The sequence below is a fragment of the Lissotriton vulgaris genome, chromosome 5 (assembly GCF_964263255.1).
Source record: "Lissotriton vulgaris chromosome 5, aLisVul1.2, whole genome shotgun sequence".
Taxonomy (NCBI): domain Eukaryota; kingdom Metazoa; phylum Chordata; class Amphibia; order Caudata; family Salamandridae; genus Lissotriton; species Lissotriton vulgaris.
In genome coordinates, this window is record NC_141693.1 from 62,360,630 (window position 1) to 62,381,095 (window position 20,466).

The 20,466-nt window shown below is 44.5% G+C and overlaps 1 protein-coding gene across 1 annotated transcript in view; it reads right to left on the reverse strand.

Moving 5' to 3' along the window:
* Positions 1-20,466, reverse strand: part of LOC147710169 (E3 ubiquitin-protein ligase TRIM39-like) — a 208,491-nt gene that overhangs the window by 126,956 nt on the left and 61,069 nt on the right. The gene's annotated exons all lie outside the window — the stretch shown is intronic.

The window sequence follows — 20,466 nt, forward strand, 5'->3', positions numbered from 1 at the left end:
GTCACCTATGTCCATCTACACACACCGACATTTTCATAGATGTATCGGGTGTGTAGATTGGCGCTGTGGTTCCCGAGTTTACCTGGCCAAAAGGTGCAAGTTCTCTCTTCATAATAGTAGTATAGATTAAATATTTTAAAAAATTAAAAGCCATTGTTATTTGTAATATCAATACATCTAAGTCACGTAAATACAAAACATGTTGCATTACAAATGCTATAGGTGTCACATTTGCAAAAGATAAAAGTATTGGCATTGGAAATGACAAAGCTATTAATTTCGCTATTTTCAAAACCAACACATGAATAAAAAAATTGTCATTTACAAGACCAATAGCTCAAACTTTACTAATGCGAGACCTATTGCATTGCAAATGCTTGTTTGTTTAAAAGATGACATTTTATTTTCCACCCACGGGTTGTTTCTTGCAGTGCATTATGAGCATCTTGAGGTCACCTAAACGCGCTGGGAGTTCTGGGGTTAGTTTTCATGGTAGAGTGCTTCTTCCGTATGGGAGGGTGCTCGTGCCCTGCTCTCCACAAGCGGCCTAAGCAGCATATTGCTTGTGAGTCTTGAAACAGACGCTTTAATTAAGTACCAGGCTCGGGCTATGTAGGAAATGCCTCGGGCCATTTCTCAGGTCTTTTCGTGAAGCTCAGCAGGTATGACGAGGGTGCTGTGTTGCTAAAACAAAGCATATCCTTGCTGTTCCGATAAATCATTCTTCAAATATAAGCATGTCCCCCGTGATGCGGTTCTTCTGTTATGTTATGTTGTTATGTTAAATTAATTTATTGAGCGCGCTAACACCATTAGGTTTCTTGGCGCTATACAGAGGGAGCAGGGAGGAGAGAGAGAAAATAACATAACAAAAGATGACAATTAATAGTACGCTTCAGTGAAGAGGTGTGTTTTAAGAAAAGATCTGAATCTGGAGTAGGGGGAGGACAACCTAAGAGAGAGGGGAAGGAAGTTCCAAAAGGACGGGGCTAAGAAAGAAAACCTAAGGCCACCGTGTTTTTTCCGCTTGAATCTAGGGACAGAAAGTAGAGCCAATTGAGAAGACCGAAGAGTGCGGGAGGGAACATACGGATGAAGCAGAGAAGAGATGAAGGAGGGGCCGTGACCAGTGAGGGATTTGGAAATGATGCAGCCGAGCTTAAATTTACAGCGGGCAGAAACCGGTAGCCAGTGGAGACTCTTTAGAAGAGGTTGGACATGTTGATCTCTAGGTTGATGGTAAATTAGGCGGGCAGCCTGATTTTGGATCAACTGGAGTCTCCTGAGTTGGTATGCAGGAATGCCTACGTATAGAGCGTTAGCGTAGTCAAGCCTTGACATAACTAACGCAAGCAGGGCCAGAATAAGGGCATCGGTGGTAAGTAGGCGGGAGATTTTTCGTATTTTCCTGAGCTGGAAATGGCTAGAGGAAACTACAGCGCTGATCTGGGGTGTCATAGATAGATCGTTACTTATGACAACTCCCAGACTTTTTGCTGAGTTGACGGGACAGGGGGGGCTGCCAAGACTGGCAGGCCAAAAGGAAGAGTGCCAGGGATTGGAGGGCCCCCCGACAAGCAGCAACTCAGTCTTGTCGGGGTTGAGTTTCAGATGGTTTGTGCCCATCCAATCACTGATGAAACAGAGGGTGTTTTGGAAAGTAGAAATGGATTCGTCACTGGAGTCAATAGTGAAGACCAGTTGAATGTCGTCCGCGTAGTTGAACGCGGAGACATTGAATCGACGGAGGGAGCGGATTAGTGGGACTAGATATAAATTGAAGAGGAGAGGGGATAAAGAAGAGCCTTGCGGGACACCACAGGTCAGCTCGACTTGAGAGGCAGAGAACTGGGACAGCCTGACAGCTTGATGGCGATGGGTCAGAAAAGAGCGCACCCAGTCCAAAGCAGTGCCCTGGATGCCAGCCTCTCTGACACGGTCGACCAAAATATCATGGTCGACCGTGTCAAAGGCGGCCGAAAGATCTAAAAGAACCAGGGCCTGAGAGGTGTTAGAGTCGGCGCCCCTGCGTAGTTCGTCCATCACAGAGAGGATGACTGCTTCTGTGGAATGTGCAGGTCTAAACCCAGCCTGCTGGGGATCCAAAACACAAGAGTCCTCTACAAAAGAAGAAAGGGTTTGAGTAACATGGGACTCCAGAACCTTGCTAAGGAAGGGGAGGAGGGAGATAGGGCGATAGTTACTCATGGTGGATGGATCAGCCGTAGGTTTTTTCAGAATGGCGACCACCTCTGCCCGTTTGAAGGATCCAGGGACCACCCCGTGGTTAAAGAGTTGTTTAAGAGGGCTAGAGGGGGGTCCGGGCAGGAAGTGAAAGCTTCTCGCAGGGCCGAGGGGGGGCAACAGTCGCTGGGGGAACCAGAAGAGACTTTAAGCAAAAGGAGGAGAAAATGATCTTTTGAGAAGAGGGGGAGCTGGGATAGGGTATGGATGATGTGGTGAGGGGGAGTGCTGGGGGGGGAAGAAGCGGATGAGGCGTGAGCAGAAATGCTGGTTTTGATTTTAGCAATTTTGTCCACAAAGAATTGATTCAGGGAATCACACAGAGATTGAGAGGGGAGCAGGGCAATGGTGACTCTCGCCGGGTTGGATAGTTCCTCAACAATAGAAAAAATGTCTTTGGACTTGTTAGTAGAATTCAAGATCAGTTGGAAAAGTAGCTGGATTTAGCCCGGGCTATAGCGGACTTGTATTCCCTCAGCTGAGAAGAAAAGACAGCTTTTGTCTCAGGGGTGTATCCACGACGCCAGCGTCTTTCGGCCTGACGGGGACTGAGTTTGAGTGTCTTGAGTTCCTCGGTGAACCACCTATGGGCGTCGTGGCTGCGCCGCGTCTTAACCGGTTTTAAAGGTGCCACCGAGTCAGCAGCGGAAACAAGCCATTGGGTAAGGTTGTCAGACTGAGGGTCAATAGAAGTGGTGGGTCCCGTGATAGAGGGGGCCGATGAACTCAGGAGGGAGGCAAAATTATTGAGGTCGGCCTTGTTCCAGTTACGTGCCAGGAAATTAGATTCTCGGATGATATTGGCCGGGGGAGGCTTGGCAAGGGAAAAAGTGATAAGTGAATGATCTGACCAGAGACAGGGAAGGACAAGGGGAGTGGAGATATCTAAGGAAGAGGTCCATACCTGGTCCAGAATATGGCCTTTAACGTGCGTGGGTGTGTGTATATGTTGGGTACAATTGAGACCCAGCATGAGATCAGAAAAGGCGAGTGAATCAGGGGTTTCGTGAGGGTCAGATGGCCAGTAATTAAAGTCACCGAGAACCAAAACATTGGTGTTGTTGATAGTTAACTGCGAGATGAGCTCCCCAAACTGGACTGAAAAGTTAGGCATAGGTTGGGGGGGACGATAGACCAGGACACATATAAGAGAGGATCCAGGTTGCTGCAGCCTAAGAACGAGACAGTCAGTCATGGGGATGTTAGGAGTGGACACAGGGGAGAACCTAATTGAGTGGCGAATAATGGCTGCAACCCCGCCGCCCGCTTTGCCAGAGGGGCGATTGGCTTGCAGTATGTAATATCCCGGGGGGATGGCCGCCAGGATATCGGGGGAGGAATCATCTGTGAGCCAGGTCTCGGACAGGAACAAGATGTCAGGCTGTTCCGATCCTAAGAGGTAAAAGATGTCCGTTTTATGGCTGACCAAAGACCGAGTGTTAAGGTACATCACAGATAAGGGGGAGGTAGGGGGAAGACCCGGGGTAGAAGTGCGAGGTTTGCCAGCCAGGCCCGGGGGCCTGTGAATGGGAAGTGGAAGGATGATCTCAGGAAAGGATTTTCTTCTGTTTGCAAGTACTACATACTATGTGGGCTGTAGCAGGGATTAGCCCGACCGACTCTTTAAAAAAAAAAAAAAAAACGTTCTAGAGGAGGCAAGCACTGAAATATTCTAGTAGATACCATTTTCAAAATCTTTACCCCACGTCTTGTGCATTTATTTACACCCCCTCATCACAGCTGCTATTGTGCTCCCACTCCTCATCTTTGTTTTTTCTCTTCGCTGTTCACTTTAAATACGAGAAAGTTTGGAGAAGGGAACCAACACCGGACAACATGACCACCTTCAAGCTTGCCACCCGGAAGCACCACCAGCTGATCCGCGCCGCCAAGAAAACTGCATTCAAGGACCGGCTGGACAACAACGCACACAACTGCAAGGAACTCTTCAACATCGTGAAAGAGCTATCCAACCCCAGCGCAGGAAACAACGACATCACCCCATCGCAAGACCTCTGCAACTCCCTCGCATCTTACTTCCACAACAAGATCGCGGACATACACAACAGCTTCAGCAACCAAACAACGCACACCACGACCGAACCACCACCCCCCACCACCACCCTCCGCGCCTGGACTCCGATCAGCACCGAAGACACCGTCCGCACGATGAACTCCGTCCACTCCGGATCTCCGACCGACCCCTGCCCTCACCACGTCTTCAACAAGGCCGACGTTGTCATCGCACCCCACCTGCGAGACATTATCAACACCTCCTTCGACACCGACACCTTCCCTGAGAGCTGGAAGCACGCCGAACTCAGCGCTCTACTCAAGAAACCCACAGCGGACCCCACCGAACTCAAGAATTACCGCCCCATCTCGCTCCTCCCGTTTCCAGCCAAAGTCATCGAGAAGACCGTCAACAAGCAGCTGGCCGCCTTCCTTGAGACGAATGGAGCCCTCGACCCCTCACAGTCTGGATTCCGAGCCAACCACAGCACCGAGACCGCCCTCATCGCCGCCACAGATGACATCCGAGCCCTGATGGACAACGGAGAAACAGCGGCCCTGATCCTCCTAGACCTCTCCGCGGCATTCGACACTGTCTGCCACCGCACCCTAGTACAGCGCCTCAGCAACGTCGGAATCCAGGAGAAGGCACTGGAATGGATCATCTCCTTCCTCGATGGAAGAACACAGAGAGTCCGCCTACCACTGTACAAGTCAGAGGCCACCAAAGTCATCTGCGGCGTCCCCCAAGGATCCTCGCTGAGCCCCACCCTCTTAAACGTCTACATGAGCCCCCTCGCGGCCATCGCACGCCAACACAACCTCAACATAATCTCCTACGCCGACGACACCCAGCTGATCCTCTCCCTGACCAACGGCCCCGCCGCCGCCAGAGCCAATCTGCACAAAGGGATGAAAGAGGTAGCCGAGTGGATGACGACCAGCCGCCTGAAACTGAACTCAGACAAGACGGAGGTCCTCATCCTGGGCTCTTCGCCCTCCGCCTGGGACGACTCCTGGTGGCCTCCCGCCCTGGGCACCGCACCCAAACCGACAGATCACGCACGTAACCTGGGCTTCATACCGGACTCCTCCCTCTCCATGAACAGGCAAGTCAACGCCGTCTCCTCGGCGTGCTTCAACATCCTACGCATGCTACGGAAGATCTTCTGGTGGATCCCCACCGAGACCAGGAAGACCGTCACCCAGGCCCTCGTCACCAGTCGACTGGACTACGGCAACGCCCTCTACGCCGGTACCACCGCCAAGCTCCAGAAGAGACTCCAGCGGATCCAGAACGCCTCAGCCAGACTCATCCTCGACATTCCACGAACCAGCCACATCTCCGGACATCTGAGAGACCTGCATTGGCTCCCCGTCAACAAAAGAATCACCTTCCGCCTCCTCACCCACGCACACAAAGCCCTACACGACCAAGGCCCGAGCTACCTCAACAACCGAATCAACTTCTACGCTCCCAAACGCCACCTCCGATAAGCCAACCACGCCCTGGTCGCCGTCCCCCGCATCCGAAGAGCGACAACAGGAGGAAGGTCCTTCTCCTACCTGGCCGCCAAGACCTGGAACTCCCTCCCGACCGACCTGCGCCTGACCCAAGACCACCTCTCCTTCAGGAAGAAGTTGAAGACCTGGCTGTTCGAGCAGTAACGGAACCCCCCTCCCCCCAGCGCCTTGAGACCCTACGGGTAAGTAGTGCGCTCTATAAATGTCTTTGATTGATTGATTGATTGATTGACTTTGCCGCCAACTCTCGACTATTTCTCTTACAAAGTTCTCCTTTCCTCCTTATCTCTTCTCCTTCACCCTCAACCCTTCATCTGATTCTTCTTTCAACACTCACCAGCCTTTGTACCTCTCTGCCGTTTTACCCCTTGCATTCTTCTGTTCCTCTTTATATCTCCTGCTTTTTGCTTTCACTTATTTCGAACACCTTTTGCCCCTCCTTCCTTTTTGTGTCTCTTAACTTCATTTCAATCTTTTCTTCCTTCTTCTACTCTTCCCCTCCTCCTTTCCCAAATCACTTTCTCCCTTTCTTTCATCTTCCCCGCACCCTGCAGCCCCTTAACCTTTACCCCATATTTCTCGCCACCCTGTTCGCTCCTCTTCTGCCTCCCCCCTCCCCCTCCCCGTATCCTGGAAATCACCAAATTGAGAGACGATTTCCAGCCTCTCATGCTAGAGGAAGAGGAGGCTAAGGGGCTGGGCAGCCCCCGCTGCCCCCTCAGTAGTATTAGCTGCATCCCCACCCTCACCTCCAATCAGGCGCGCAGCACCCATTGGACTGAAAGGGCTATGAAAGATCTATGCACAAGGAAGGGACTGACATCGCGAGCCGGCGGAACTATAAAATTGGCCGCTGTGATGTCATTTTGTAGTCCCGCGGGCTGTTTTTTCACCTATAGTCAGTGTTGCCAGCTCCAAGGGCAGTGAGCTATAAAATACGAATAAACAAACTCTCGCTAGTAAGAGCGATAGTTTCCTTGCAGGCATCAGCCATTACCTTATAAAAACGGGGCAGATATAAAACGAAGAAAAAGTAGTCCCCTTTGCTGAAACAATACTAAAACGCCCAGGTTCTTTCCCGATGTCATCACGCAGACGTCGCGGCCGGTGCTACTTGCAAGGGACTACTTTATTTTTATTCCAAATTTTTTAAACAACGTATATTTTTTATTTTTACATAGCCTATGTCCTTCTGCTTGCCCTGAGGTTTTCAAAGATGTCTTGGGTGTTTGGAATGGTGGTGTACTTTTCGAGTTTACCTGGCTCAAAGGACACAGTTCTCTCTTTATAATAGTAGTATATATATATATATATATATATATATATATATATATATATATATATATATATATATATATATATATATATATATATTCTCTGAAAAAACCATAGGTTTCACACCAGTTATAGTTAGGTGGAAATTTTACTCGCATAGAACCATTGAAATTCCCATGTTATAGTTAGTTGGACTCACTATAACTTGCGCGTGCAATGCATTGCTGATGACGTCACATATTACATCACTCATGACATGGTCAGTGACATCACTCATGACATCACTGATGACATCTCAAATGACATCACTGATGACATCATCCATTGAATGTGTATCTTTGAATGTGTATCTTTCTGAAAAATAAACCTCGTTATACAAAATGTTTCAAACTACATTGAGGAAGCAAATAGACAGTTAAACATCCAGGAACATTATGAAAAACTGACCACGAATCCGATGGAAGAATGGACAAATGAATACCACTCTATGTTGTTAACCTGGAAAGATAGAGGTCTATTAGATTTTGACGAATATAGTTATATAAAGACAAACAACCCGATCATGGCAACTATATATTTTCTACCGAAAATCCACAAGTCACTAGATCATCCACCAGGGAGACCAATTGTGAGTTCGATAGGATCCCTTTTGGAGTCTACTTCAAGATTCATAGACATTTTTCTTATGAATTATGTGACAAGCCTACCCTCTTTCCTGAGAGATACAATGGACTTTTTGCATAGAATAACTATATGTGAATGGAAACCATCTTACCAAATGGCAACAATTGATGTTACATCACTTTACACCTCAATCCGCCATGAGGACGGCATTGAGGTTGTAAAAGAAGTACTTAAAGCACAATCTGTAAATTTTCTGGAGCACTCGAATATGTTACTGGACATGCTCTGATATTGCTTGACCCCCAACGCTTTCCTGTTTTTGGGGGGGACATATCTCCAGAAACAGGGGACCGCAATGGGGACATCATTTGCACCCACATATGCAAACCTTCTTATGGGGGCATGGGAAAGTGATGTGACAAAGAAAGACCGAGAGAAACCTGAGGGGCCAAAAATCAAACTCTGGTGTCGTTTCATTGACGACTTGTTTGTCATATGGGACGGAAATGAAAACTCATTGAAGGATTTTATTGATTCTCTAAACAACAACAAATACAACTTAAAATTCACGTCTACAATTAGTTCCCATTCTCTGATATTCCTAGATGTGGAAATTTTCGTCAAAAACAACAAACTTTGTTCAAAAATCCACAGGAAGCCGACAGCGTGTAATAGCATTCTACATGCTAATAGCGGACACCCCATAAGACTGAAATGGAGTATTCCCTATGGTCAAATGCTAAGGGCAAAAAGAAACTGCTCCGAGGAAGAAGACCTAACTGAGGAAATAGAAAGAATGAGCACTAGATTCCTTGAAAGAGGATACCCAATGGAAGTGATATCTATTGCACAAAACCGGATGCATCTGAAAGAGAGAGAGGAGCTATTAACTCCGAAAACAAAGAGATCAAAAACAAACCCGGAGCGAGAACCAGATCAGGGTAATGAAACAACCAGATTGATAGTGGACTATGACAACCAAAGTGTAAGTATGAAGAAAGCTTACAAAAACACTGGCAAGTCCTCCTTCTGGACAATACTTTGAGAGAAACCCGGACGAGAAATCCAAGTATAACGTATCGAAAGACCTCCTCTTTAAGAGACATACTAACGCAGAGTCACTTAGTACTGCGTGAGGAGAAAAAACAGACATGGCTAACAACACCAGGCTTCTGGAAATGCCACAAGTGCAAAGCCTGTGAGCATGGAGTAAACATCAAACATTACCAACTACAAAATGGCAAATAAGAAACTATACAAGACCACATTACCTGTGACTCAAAATGTGTGGTTTATAGGCTACAATGCCCTTGTGGAAAGTACTACATTGGGAGCACAGTGAACAAGTTAAAGCTGAGAATACTGCAACATCTAAGGGCAATAAAGAACAAGGACCCTTGCTACCCAATGGCCACACACTTTGCCCAATATCATCAAAGCGATCCCGCCTTTTTGAAATACGCGGGGATCAAGATGTGTAGAACCCCGGAACGAGGTGGAGATCAGTTGCTACAACTGAGACGTTTAGAATCGAGAATGATACTGAGCATGGGAACTGAGGTACCATTCGGCCATAACTTGGACGCCGAATTACATGTACATGTATAAATTGGTATAGGAACAATGAAGAATAACATAAGAATGGTATCCTATTATTTAGAACTGTATGAGATCTCGGACATGGTTAAAAAAGAATGATGTTGGACTATGTACATGTTTGGAATCATCATGTAATCAGGAACCGGAAAATTCAATCAGATCATACATATAAATATTGAATGGAAGATATAGAATGTTGGGGAGATGAGAATTAAATAATGAACAATTGTGAAGAATATGACAATAGGAGAAGATGGTTGAATAGTGTACTTTACATATATTATGCTCTGCTGCAAAGGGAGATAGATGCTGAAGGAATGTATATAATTGTAAATAATAGGTTGAATATAGACCTTAATTATCATACTATGCATTATCTAGAACAGATCCATAGAATATCTAATACTTTATTAATTATAAAGTGCAGCGGATATTAGTTTCCCTTATTATTTCTTAATTTCCTTTATTGTCACCAAGTCACAGGCTGTAAATAGTGAAACAGCCATTAATATCCAAGTGTTTCTTCCTCCCCGTCACCACCCTTAACTGTCTTCCTTATACAGATTAGTAGAGTACTTTACACGAATAATAACAATTCAATATTGATTTATTGTATATAGACGGAACTTGATCTGATTGTAAATACTTTATTTAAAATTGTTGGTTCAGGGTTACTTTTGTACTTCACGTAGATTGTACATACTCATGTGTAAGACGGAACTTAATCTGATTGCAAATACTTTATTTAAAATTATTGGTTCAGGATTACGTTTTGTACTTCACGTAAATTGTGCATACTCATGTGTAATATTTACAAACATGTACTGGCCGTATGTCCACTATGCAGGGTTGGTGGTCTAGATGACCATGGAAATAGTAGAGGGTACTTACACTTATCACTGTATTTAAGTAAGGTCTAGACCTGTGGACTCTATGGTCCAGTGGAAGGCAGGAGCCGAAACGCGTAGACCGTCCATTTGATGCACTTTCTTTTTGCACTTAGTGTGTAAATAAAAAACGCGAAGAAATCATCTGTTGCTGTGCCGTGTCTTTAGTCTACTAACCGTATGACGAAGAAGCTGTGGTAATATATATTACTTCAGGATTAAACCTTACTTTTTGAGGGATGCATTCACGTGCAAGACCGACTTCGCAGTATATGTGCTAGCATGTTCATGCGGTAAAAGATATGTAGGCTCCACCATTCATCCAGCCCACGTACGGATCTTGCAACATTTGCGTGCAATTTCCAACAATGATCCTACGTACCCCGTAGCGAGACACATTCATGAAACCCACAATGGCAATGCTAAAAACATTCAATATTTTGTAATTGATAGCATTCCCAAAAATGTCAGGGGTGGCAATCGCCCTTTGGCACTGCGCCGCCTGGAGTCCAGGTATATCATACTCCTGAACTCAAAGATCCCATTCGGCCTGAATGCGGACGAAGCCTTAAGTGTCCACCTATAATAAGGAAATCAGAATACACCCTTAGCGCTTCCTTTCCCCCTAGTACCATTCGATGAACATCTGCAGTTCAACTACCACACCTTTCACGGGTTACTTATGGGCACATAAGAGCACCTTTCAGACACAGTTATAGGTCTGAACACACGGCACAATTTATAGTTTTTTCCTTTTACTTATTTTAATTGTACACTTTAGTGAACATTTAGAAAACACTTTGCCCTGGTTATCCTGCAATTACCAGCTCTACTTAGAGTATGACCATGCTTATGCCTATGCCCTTGTAGGTTGATGTGACTTTACAATATGATTTTACACAAATACGAATAAGCAAGCCGCTATGCCCACTAGGGCAGTATTTCATAAAATAAACTTTTAAGCGAGTGCATGCGCGAGGGTCTATGTCAGGGATTCAGATACAATGTTGCAACAGTAACGGCGGCAAAAATACACGAATATTTACTTTGTTAGCCGACCATGACACCAGGCATGAAACACGCGCGCATTATTCCTGAACCCGGTTCAGCGCGAGGCATTGTATCAATCCGTCTAACTTCAAAGCTGCCCTCAGAGCCGGCGGCGGTGATAGCTTTTGCAACATTGTAGCCGTAGGAAAGACTCTAATGGTTTAACGCGCAGCAGCACTCACCCGGGGAGATTCTCAGGTCCTAAGCGGCAACAACGAGGATCATAGAAGGCGAACCAGCCCACCCACTCACAAACACGCTGACACGGTACACACACCAGCATGACACATGGGTAACTGGGATGCACAGGCAAACCAGATGGTCTACCAAGTTAGGACCTTATAAAGGGCACATCCATGGCAGGCACACAGGGTAAAAAAGCGGCAAAAAGTGTTAACTTATTATTTAAACACAGAAATGGCGGCAAATGTTTTTTAATTTACCTTTTCAACAGCTGTGATTTGTAACATGCTATTTTATGAAAAGGTTGTAATTGCTATTATTTTGAACACTTGTTTAGGTGATTTACGCACTTTTAATTCTGTTTTGTAAAAAACATTTCTGCAATGAATACTCGTTTAATAAGGATGGAGAAAAGACTCTGTGCAACATCCCAGATTTACCATTATGTAACCATGGTAATACCTGGTCTGAACCCGTGTGTTAATTGTTAGACACGCCCATATCTCCACAGTATATATGGATGAGCTCATTTTGAATGCAGATGTAGTGAACAAGGCGGCAACGCCGAAACGCGTCTAAGCAGACAGTGAGTAAATAAATCGAGTTTGGATTGAGATTCATGGTGTCAGCGCCTTCTTCGTATCGGATGAGTTTGGCAAGACTGGATATATGGGGTGGAAGTCCTTAAACCCCAACGCTGACCCTCCTCGATCTGGTTGCTCTGTGTTAAAAAGGACACCGGCTGGTATCTCTTCGAAAAAAGACACACAAAGCCCCCCGGAACCTGCAAAAGCCTTGAAACCCGAGTAACCTGCGAAAACAGTGAAAGGCCGTCGGTCTGGAGATCCGAGACGGCTGGAGAGTAGTCGAGGATTTCCAGGTAAGACGACTGAAAGCTGGGAGTAACGGGAAAGCGGGAAAGATAAGTGTTCGGTTCATGGGAGAGGTAGACCCGGTGTGTGAGTCAAGATACACGCGGGCAGTGAATCTATGCAAACTAAAGATACAGAACTAAATACAAAACTCAGCATGTCTGCCGAATGGGAAAGGGAGAGAGAGGAAGCTGCTGTGGATGTGTTCACAGACACTGACAAAGGCATCAGCGGCAAAAAAACGACCAGCGCTCAAGCACAACCTATTGTATTGGATGAAACACGGAAACTACTCATTGAATTGGAAAAATTGTGCAAAAAAAGAGACTGCCAAATGGTGGGAAGTTAAATCATTGACAAGATATTTGGAGGTGGGTAGAATCCCAAGAGGACTCAGAATTTTAGTAGCCCCCACGTATGAGGATCCAGACCCTGAAATGCTACAAATGTGGGCAGATAATAGTGCCAAATCATCAGAAAATATGCTAAAAATCCTGATCCAATTTGCAAACAGCGACAGACAAAAAATGATAGTTCGCATTAATGAAATAATGCAACTCCTGGAGCAAAAACCAAATCAGGAGGACATCACCAAAAGTCTGAATGAGATCAAAGATAAAGTGACCAAACAAGAAACAGAAATAAAAGAACGAAAAGCGATCAAATTCCAGCGAGACCGCAACGACTATCTAAGCGGAAGAATTTATACTTTTGCAAAAAAATACGACCAAATAAGGAGACAATCACCCCCGAAGCCACAACAAAGTGGGGCAAACGTAACAGCGGAACCAAGTGAAAATGAATTCAGTTCAGAATATGAAACGGATGGAGAAGCAGGCACAGGCCCACCGCCAACTCCAGCACAAGAATTGACTTTTTTAAGACTACAACGTCTCAGAACTCTGAGGCCACGTTTCCCTCCAAAACAGGATTTGGGAGCAGACACAGGAAAAACGAACAACAAAAAACAAGCACAACAACAAAAAGCAGGAGAAGGAAAAACAGACGGTGGAGAAAAACCAAGTCAAAAACAGAACAAAACACAAAACAGACGTTACAGACGCCGTTAATGGAAGCACAAAATAAAAAAGATAACACAGTCATCAATTTGACAGACATGGAATTGAACACGCAAGAACTTGAAATTTTATCCCTGGGGTTATCGTATTGCTCCAATACTAACTTTGACTATGCCCAAACCCGAATCGATCTGTTTCAATATATCCGCAAATTAAAATTGCAAAAGTATTTTATCAACGCCAAAAAAACGCCCAATTGCAACAACACACGTGGATGATCAGGCACAGCAACTATCAGTAGCTAACATGGATGCTCTACGAGATCTAATAGACTTAGAACAAGAAAATACAGGCGACGGAATAACTCCCAGCGGGGCAGCCTCCGCATCAGAAATTAATATCTATGCCTCAATCAAAACAGACTTTAAACCCAAGTCCCAATTCATGCCAATAATGGGTAAAGACAATCTAGACCTATTTTCTGACAACGTGATTAAAGAACTAAAAGACCTGTCTCTGCAAAGCACAAAAGAATATTGGAAAGAGAATCATGATCACAGAAGGAAATATAACAACTTAATGACAAAAATAAAAGCCAGGTCTGATATAGTAGTTAGATGTAAATGTAAATGTATTGGCATTTATATAGCGCACTACTTACCCGTAGGGTCCCAAGGCGCTTCGACCGCTGCGAAACCCTTCCTGGCTTCCCTGAGAGATGGTCCCTTAATGGGTATCTCCAGGGTGAGACCAGGCATGCCCGGCGGTCTGGTGGGGCCGTTAGTGAAGATGAGGCAAGCTAATGCCCAGAGTTGCCGAGTGTGATCGCTGATCAGAGTGGGCACCGAGGCGAGAGAATTATCGAGTCCGCTGACCCTGGTCCAGAAACCTGCCGCGCCGGGAATCGAACCCTGGTCCCGGGCCGTCCTCTGCTCTCGGGTCTGCCGCCTCTAACCAGTGAGCCACACTACTTCACTGGTCAGACAAGGGGGGTAACGTGGTACTTTGGCCCCTCCAAATGTATAATCAAGAAGCTCAGACCCAACTACAAGATAAGGACTGCTATGTAAGGGTCAGCCCCACCCACAATGTCGGTATCCAGGAAAAGTTCCATAATGAATTGTATAAATGGAAGGGAATGGGTCTCATTAGTAAAGATGAGTTCAACTACTTGAAGAATGACTACCCGATCACGCCTCAACTGTACTTAATACCCAAGGTCCACAAAAATGAGAAAACACCCCCTGGGATGCCGATTATAACAGCGATTGGCAGTTTATTTGAGAAAACAAGTATCTTTATTGACTCTTTCCTTCAACCAGAAGTCAAGAAACTCCCTGCCTACATCAGAGATACCAGTGATTTCTTGGCAAAAATCTTTGACATTGATTGGCATATTAACTACAGGTTCATGACACTAGATGTCCAGTCACTTTACACGAGTATCAGACACCGAGATGGCCTCAATGCCATGAAATACTACCTTGGTAACAGACCCATTGAACTATACCACCACACACAAATGTTACTAGAAATGGCTGAGTGGTGTTTGACAAATAATGTATTTATCTTTGACAGACTCCATTATAAACAGCTCCAGGGCTCAGCCATGGGTACTTGCTTCTCCCCCAGCTATGCGAATCTGCATATGGGCTGGTGGGAGGAGCAGGTTCTGAGAGTACAACATAAAGATATCATGAAAGACAATGTGGTGATGTACAAAAGGTTCATTGACGATATTTTTATCTTATGGCAGGGCAGTGTCGAAGAAGCAGAAAGATTTGTGTTGGCTCTGAATGAAAATGTTCTGAACCTAAAGTTTACATGTAACACCAATGATGCCATTATCCAATTCCTTGATTTAGAACTATTTGTACAGGACAACAAAATACAGACACGCACATACAGAAAGCCTACCGCAGGGAATGCCCTTCTGCACTCACACAGTTTCCATCCTACACCACTGAAACAATCTATTCCCTATGCTGAGTGCCTTAGAATGACACGTAATTGTAGCACGGAAGAAGGGCTCTCCAATGCCAAACAAGAGTTGTTTGAAAGACTCAGGGATAGAGGGTATACCAGCAGCAGTTGCAAGAGAGCTGATGACAAATGTAAAGGAAAGAATAGGAAAGATTTCATCTTCCCTAAGACCACCAATAAAAACACAACAGCTTCCAATAGTAAGGACCCTCCTAGATTAATAACGGGTTACAATAGATACCATAGTAACCTACGAAAGATCCTGAGAAGGCATTGGCCCTTAGTCCGGGGAGACCCAAGCATAGGTGAATTGGTGGGCACTAGTCCCTTAATCACATTTAAAAAGGCAAAATCCATGAGAGAAGAGTTGGTCTGCAATGCACCCACCCTTAGAAAGACCAAAAACTGGTTAGATTCCCAGAGGGGCTTTAAAAAATGTTCAAAATGCAAAGCCTGCACCTATGGTGTGAACACTACAAAAGTGCAAGTCCCCTTCAGGATTAAACCTTACTTTTTGAGGGATGCATTCACGTGCAAGACCGACTTCGCAGTATATGTGCTAGCATGTTCATGCGGTAAAAGATATGTAGGCTCCACCATTCATCCAGCCCACGTACGGATCTTGCAACATTTGCGTGCAATTTCCAACAATGATCCTACGTACCCCGTAGCGAGACACATTCATGAAACCCACAATGGCAATGCTAAAAACATTCAATATTTTGTAATTGATAGCATTCCCAAAAATGTCAGGGGTGGCAATCGCCCTTTGGCACTGCGCCGCCTGGAGTCCAGGTATATCATACTCCTGAACTCAAAGATCCCATTCGGCCTGAATGCGGACGAAGCCTTAAGTGTCCACCTATAATAAGGAAATCAGAATACACCCTTAGCGCTTCCTTTCCCCCTAGTACCATTCGATGAACATCTGCAGTTCAACTACCACACCTTTCACAGGTTACTTATGGGCACATAAGAGCACCTTTCAGACACAGTTATAGGTCTGAACACACGGCACAATTTATAGTTTTTTCCTTTTACTTATTTTAATTGTACACTTTAGTGCACATTTAGAAAACACTTTGCCCTGGTTATCCTGCAATTACCAGCTCTACTTAGAGTATGACCATGCTTATGCCTATGCCCTTGTAGGTTGATGTGACTTTACAATATGATTTTACACAAATACGAATAAGCAAGCCGCTATGCCCACTAGGGCAGTATTTCATAAAATAAACTTTTAAGCGAGTGCATGCGCGAGGGTCTATGTCAGGGATTCAGATACAATGTTGCAACAGTAACGGCGGCAAAAATACACGAATATTTACTTTGTTAGCCGACCATGACACCAGGCATGAAACACGCGCGCATTATTCCTGAACCCGGTTCAGTGCGAGGCATTGTATCAATCCGTCTAACTTCAAAGCTGCCCTCAGAGCCGGCGGCGGTGATAGCTTTTGCAACATTGTAGCCGTAGGAAAGACTCTAATGGTTTAACGCGCAGCAGCACTCACCCGGGGAGATTCTCAGGTCCTAAGCGGCAACAACGAGGATCATAGAAGGCGAACCAGCCCACCCACTCACAAACACGCTGACACGGTACACACACCAGCATGACACATGGGTAACTGGGATGCACAGGCAAACCAGATGGTCTACCAAGTTAGGACCTTATAAAGGGCACATCCATGGCAGGCACACAGGGTAAAAAAGCGGCAAAAAGTGTTAACTTATTATTTAAACACAGAAATGGCGGCAAATGTTTTTTAATTTACCTTTTCAACAGCTGTGAGTTGTAACATGCTATTTTATGAAAAGGTTGTAATTGCTATTATTTTGAACACTTGTTTAGGTGATTTACGCACTTTTAATTCTGTTTTGTAAAAAACATTTCTGCAATGAATACTCGTTTAATAAGGATGGAGAAAAGACATCCCAGATTTACCATTATGTAACCATGGTAATACCTGGTCTGAACCTGTGTGTTAATTGTTAGACACGCCCATATCTCCACAGTATATATGGATGAGCTCATTTTGAATGCAGATGTAGTGAACAAGGCGGCAACGCCGAAACGCGTCTAAGCAGACAGTGAGTAAATAAATCGAGTTTGGATTGAGATTCATGGTGTCAGCGCCTTCTTCGTATCGGATGAGTTTGGCAAGACTAGATAGAGATAGATATATATATATATATATATATATATATATATATATATATATATATATATATATATATATATATATATATATATATATATATATATGCTAGGCTCCAAACACCAGCCAGTTGCACTCGTGAGCGGGTGCACGCCAAACGGGGGTGTACCCGTTGTATTTATCTCAGCTTCAAACATCCACGAACAGACTGTTCGTAAGGAAAGCAGCACACACAGGGGGTAGTTCCACGTTGATTTATAAAATAAATCAAACATTCAACGATGAAAACACACCCGTAATAACATTACTAACTTAGTAATGTTATTACGGGTGCGTTTTCACACTATTGCAGGAGGCCTGGCTCTGTAAGCCTTTGTATGAGGAGTATTTTTACTCGCGTTCTTACATTCATGTATTCATATGTGTTCACTCAGGTCCTTGCATCGTTGAATGTTTGATTTATTTTATCTGCACCCTAATATGCAGTACTGTTCACCTGTTCGTTGGTTTGCCCATCCAGGGCGTTTATGTGAAAGAAGGACTTTTTGACCATTGGTGCCCATTACGGGCGTGATAACTCACGCAGCCCCCAGATATTTATGGTGGGACTTGCGCAAAAGTTTTTATGTGTACATATATCCTGTATATGTTTTATCAAATATTGTGATACAACAGTATTTTATTACACCATTCTAAGATGGCGGATTCATTAGTGACCCTGTATATAGTCCTTTTTTGCTTTCTATTGTAATAGCGGAAGTAAGATTTTGATTTAAATGAGTTGAGCGCCTCCGCTCTTTGCATATCTTGACGAAGCCCTCTGGCGAAACGCGTCGTATGCTGTAAAGTTCCCAAATAAAATCAACGTGGAACTACCCCCTGTGTGTGCTGCTTTCCTTACAAACAGTCTGTTCGTGGATGTTTGAAGCTGTGATATATATATATATATATATATATATATATATATATATATATATATATCGGACCATGCCCCTACCGTATACTCTGCCATTCAGAAGTTGCACAAGCTTGCATCTGACATCCACCAAGAGAATGGAACGTGGTCTCTCTCTGGATGGTTCTGGGGACTGTTTGCATTCTGGGGTTAGAAGGTCCTCATTTTCCTAGCTGTAGCTGCTGTTATAATTTTTACTTGTTGCCTCAGTATACATTGCTCCCCAACTTGCTGTGCCCATTGTGCAAAGGCCCTGACAACAAAAACAAAAGTCCAGGTACCTGACACTAAGACTACAGCTATGATAATGCAGGTAATACAAGATAGCATGTCAATAGATGAGGGCATTTTTGAATACAGACATCATATGTATTAGGTTGTAGTTGCTGATCCCTTGTATTCTTTAGGGAGTTATTTCTATAGATAGGAACAGAATGTTAGCAAAAAATGCTAAAAGGAGGGCCTGTTGGATTGGAAAGTGTTTTTGCTGAATTATATATGCACTGTACAACTTAAGTTAGCATTTGCTGCACCATTTTGTATTTAGCCACCATGATCGAAACTAACTACTCTCTCACTCTGTCTGCCTCAACGAAAGTAGCTGCTAATGTGCCTTCAATACATGTATTTCTTCAAGGTTGAACTTTGCTGTGCAAATGAATAGAATAATATTTTGTGTTGCAGACCTTTCTGTCTAGATAGACCTGCTCCCACACTTAAAGCAGGCTGGGTAACCTTGACGCATTGATAGCATGTACCCGATCTCAGGACTGTAACTCATCTTTCTGTATCTCCTTTGTTCACCAGCTACCAACTGGAATTTTTGCAGTTGGGCCCGGTTTTAGTAACTCTGAAGATGTACTTTAGATGTGGCTAGATTAGCAGAGGTCAGTCCCTCTGCAGCAATCCAAGGAGGCTGGTCAGACTGGACTCCGCTCGAGTGTATCTTCAATAAATATCTTTGGTTTGCATTCTCTATTGTCTGACTGACTCTTCATTTGTGTGGAAGGCTGAGAGGTGGTCGCGAGTGACCCAGGTGGCCTTAATCGGGTCACTTACTCAACCCTGAGCCTAATGAACGGGCACCAGCTGTCAAGACTATCAGGGGGTATAGCGACAAGTGATGTAACAACCACTAAAGAATGAAGAGTGCACATTAGGAAAAACACTTCTCTAAAACTGTGGAAGGCTTTATCAGATATCATGAAATGTTTATGGAAAGGACACCCATGTTAACTTTAGCACTATAGATGCCACTGTTGAACGCTTAAATATTGCGATCAGTGGCAGTGTCAGAGTGGTGATAAATGTGCACCACTGCTCAAGGGGCTTCCACGTTACAGGCCTACCCTTTCTTTCATCCGGAGGCAGGGTTAAGTGCACTAGTTATCCTGGGACATTCCAGCCAGCTGTGTCCAATCCCTGTAAGAGAACTTTAATAAAGGTATAAAATGTGACAGGTCAAACTATGGCCGATTAATGAGACTGTTGCAGGAAAACCTTCCAATGAGGACTGAGCAGAACAGAGAATGCCCAAGGTAATGACTTAAGCTAAGCTCTGCCCATGTAATTTCTAGAATTATAAATGCATATGTCCTGAAGAAGGGAATGTAAATGTTCTGAAACGTGTTAAGATTATAGGGTATTTGGTTTAAATGAACTATTTGCAGGTTAAAACTCATCTATACAATGTTGGAGCTTCCATGCTTGCTTTATTACTTGAATACACTCTGTTGGATGTTCTGTGGTTCGACGATGTATATACAATACAGTAGCATGGCTACATTGCTAAAACCTTGGTTTAGGAAGGGGCTTACCCCAGGCTTGCTCAGTCTGATGGATGCATAGATAACTCCAGCTCCATACATGCACACACCCACAGAGGTACACACTAATACAGATGCACATATTAATTTGCAGACTCACACACAAATCTTGCACAAGCTCACAGGTGAATGTCTTCAGTCTATGCATTCACAGACTTATAGAGACACACAAAGGTGTGAAGCCGAAACGCGTCCCGTTTGCTGATTTCATCCCCAATGTCCTGGTGCAATGACTCCGGTCAGTAGATTTATT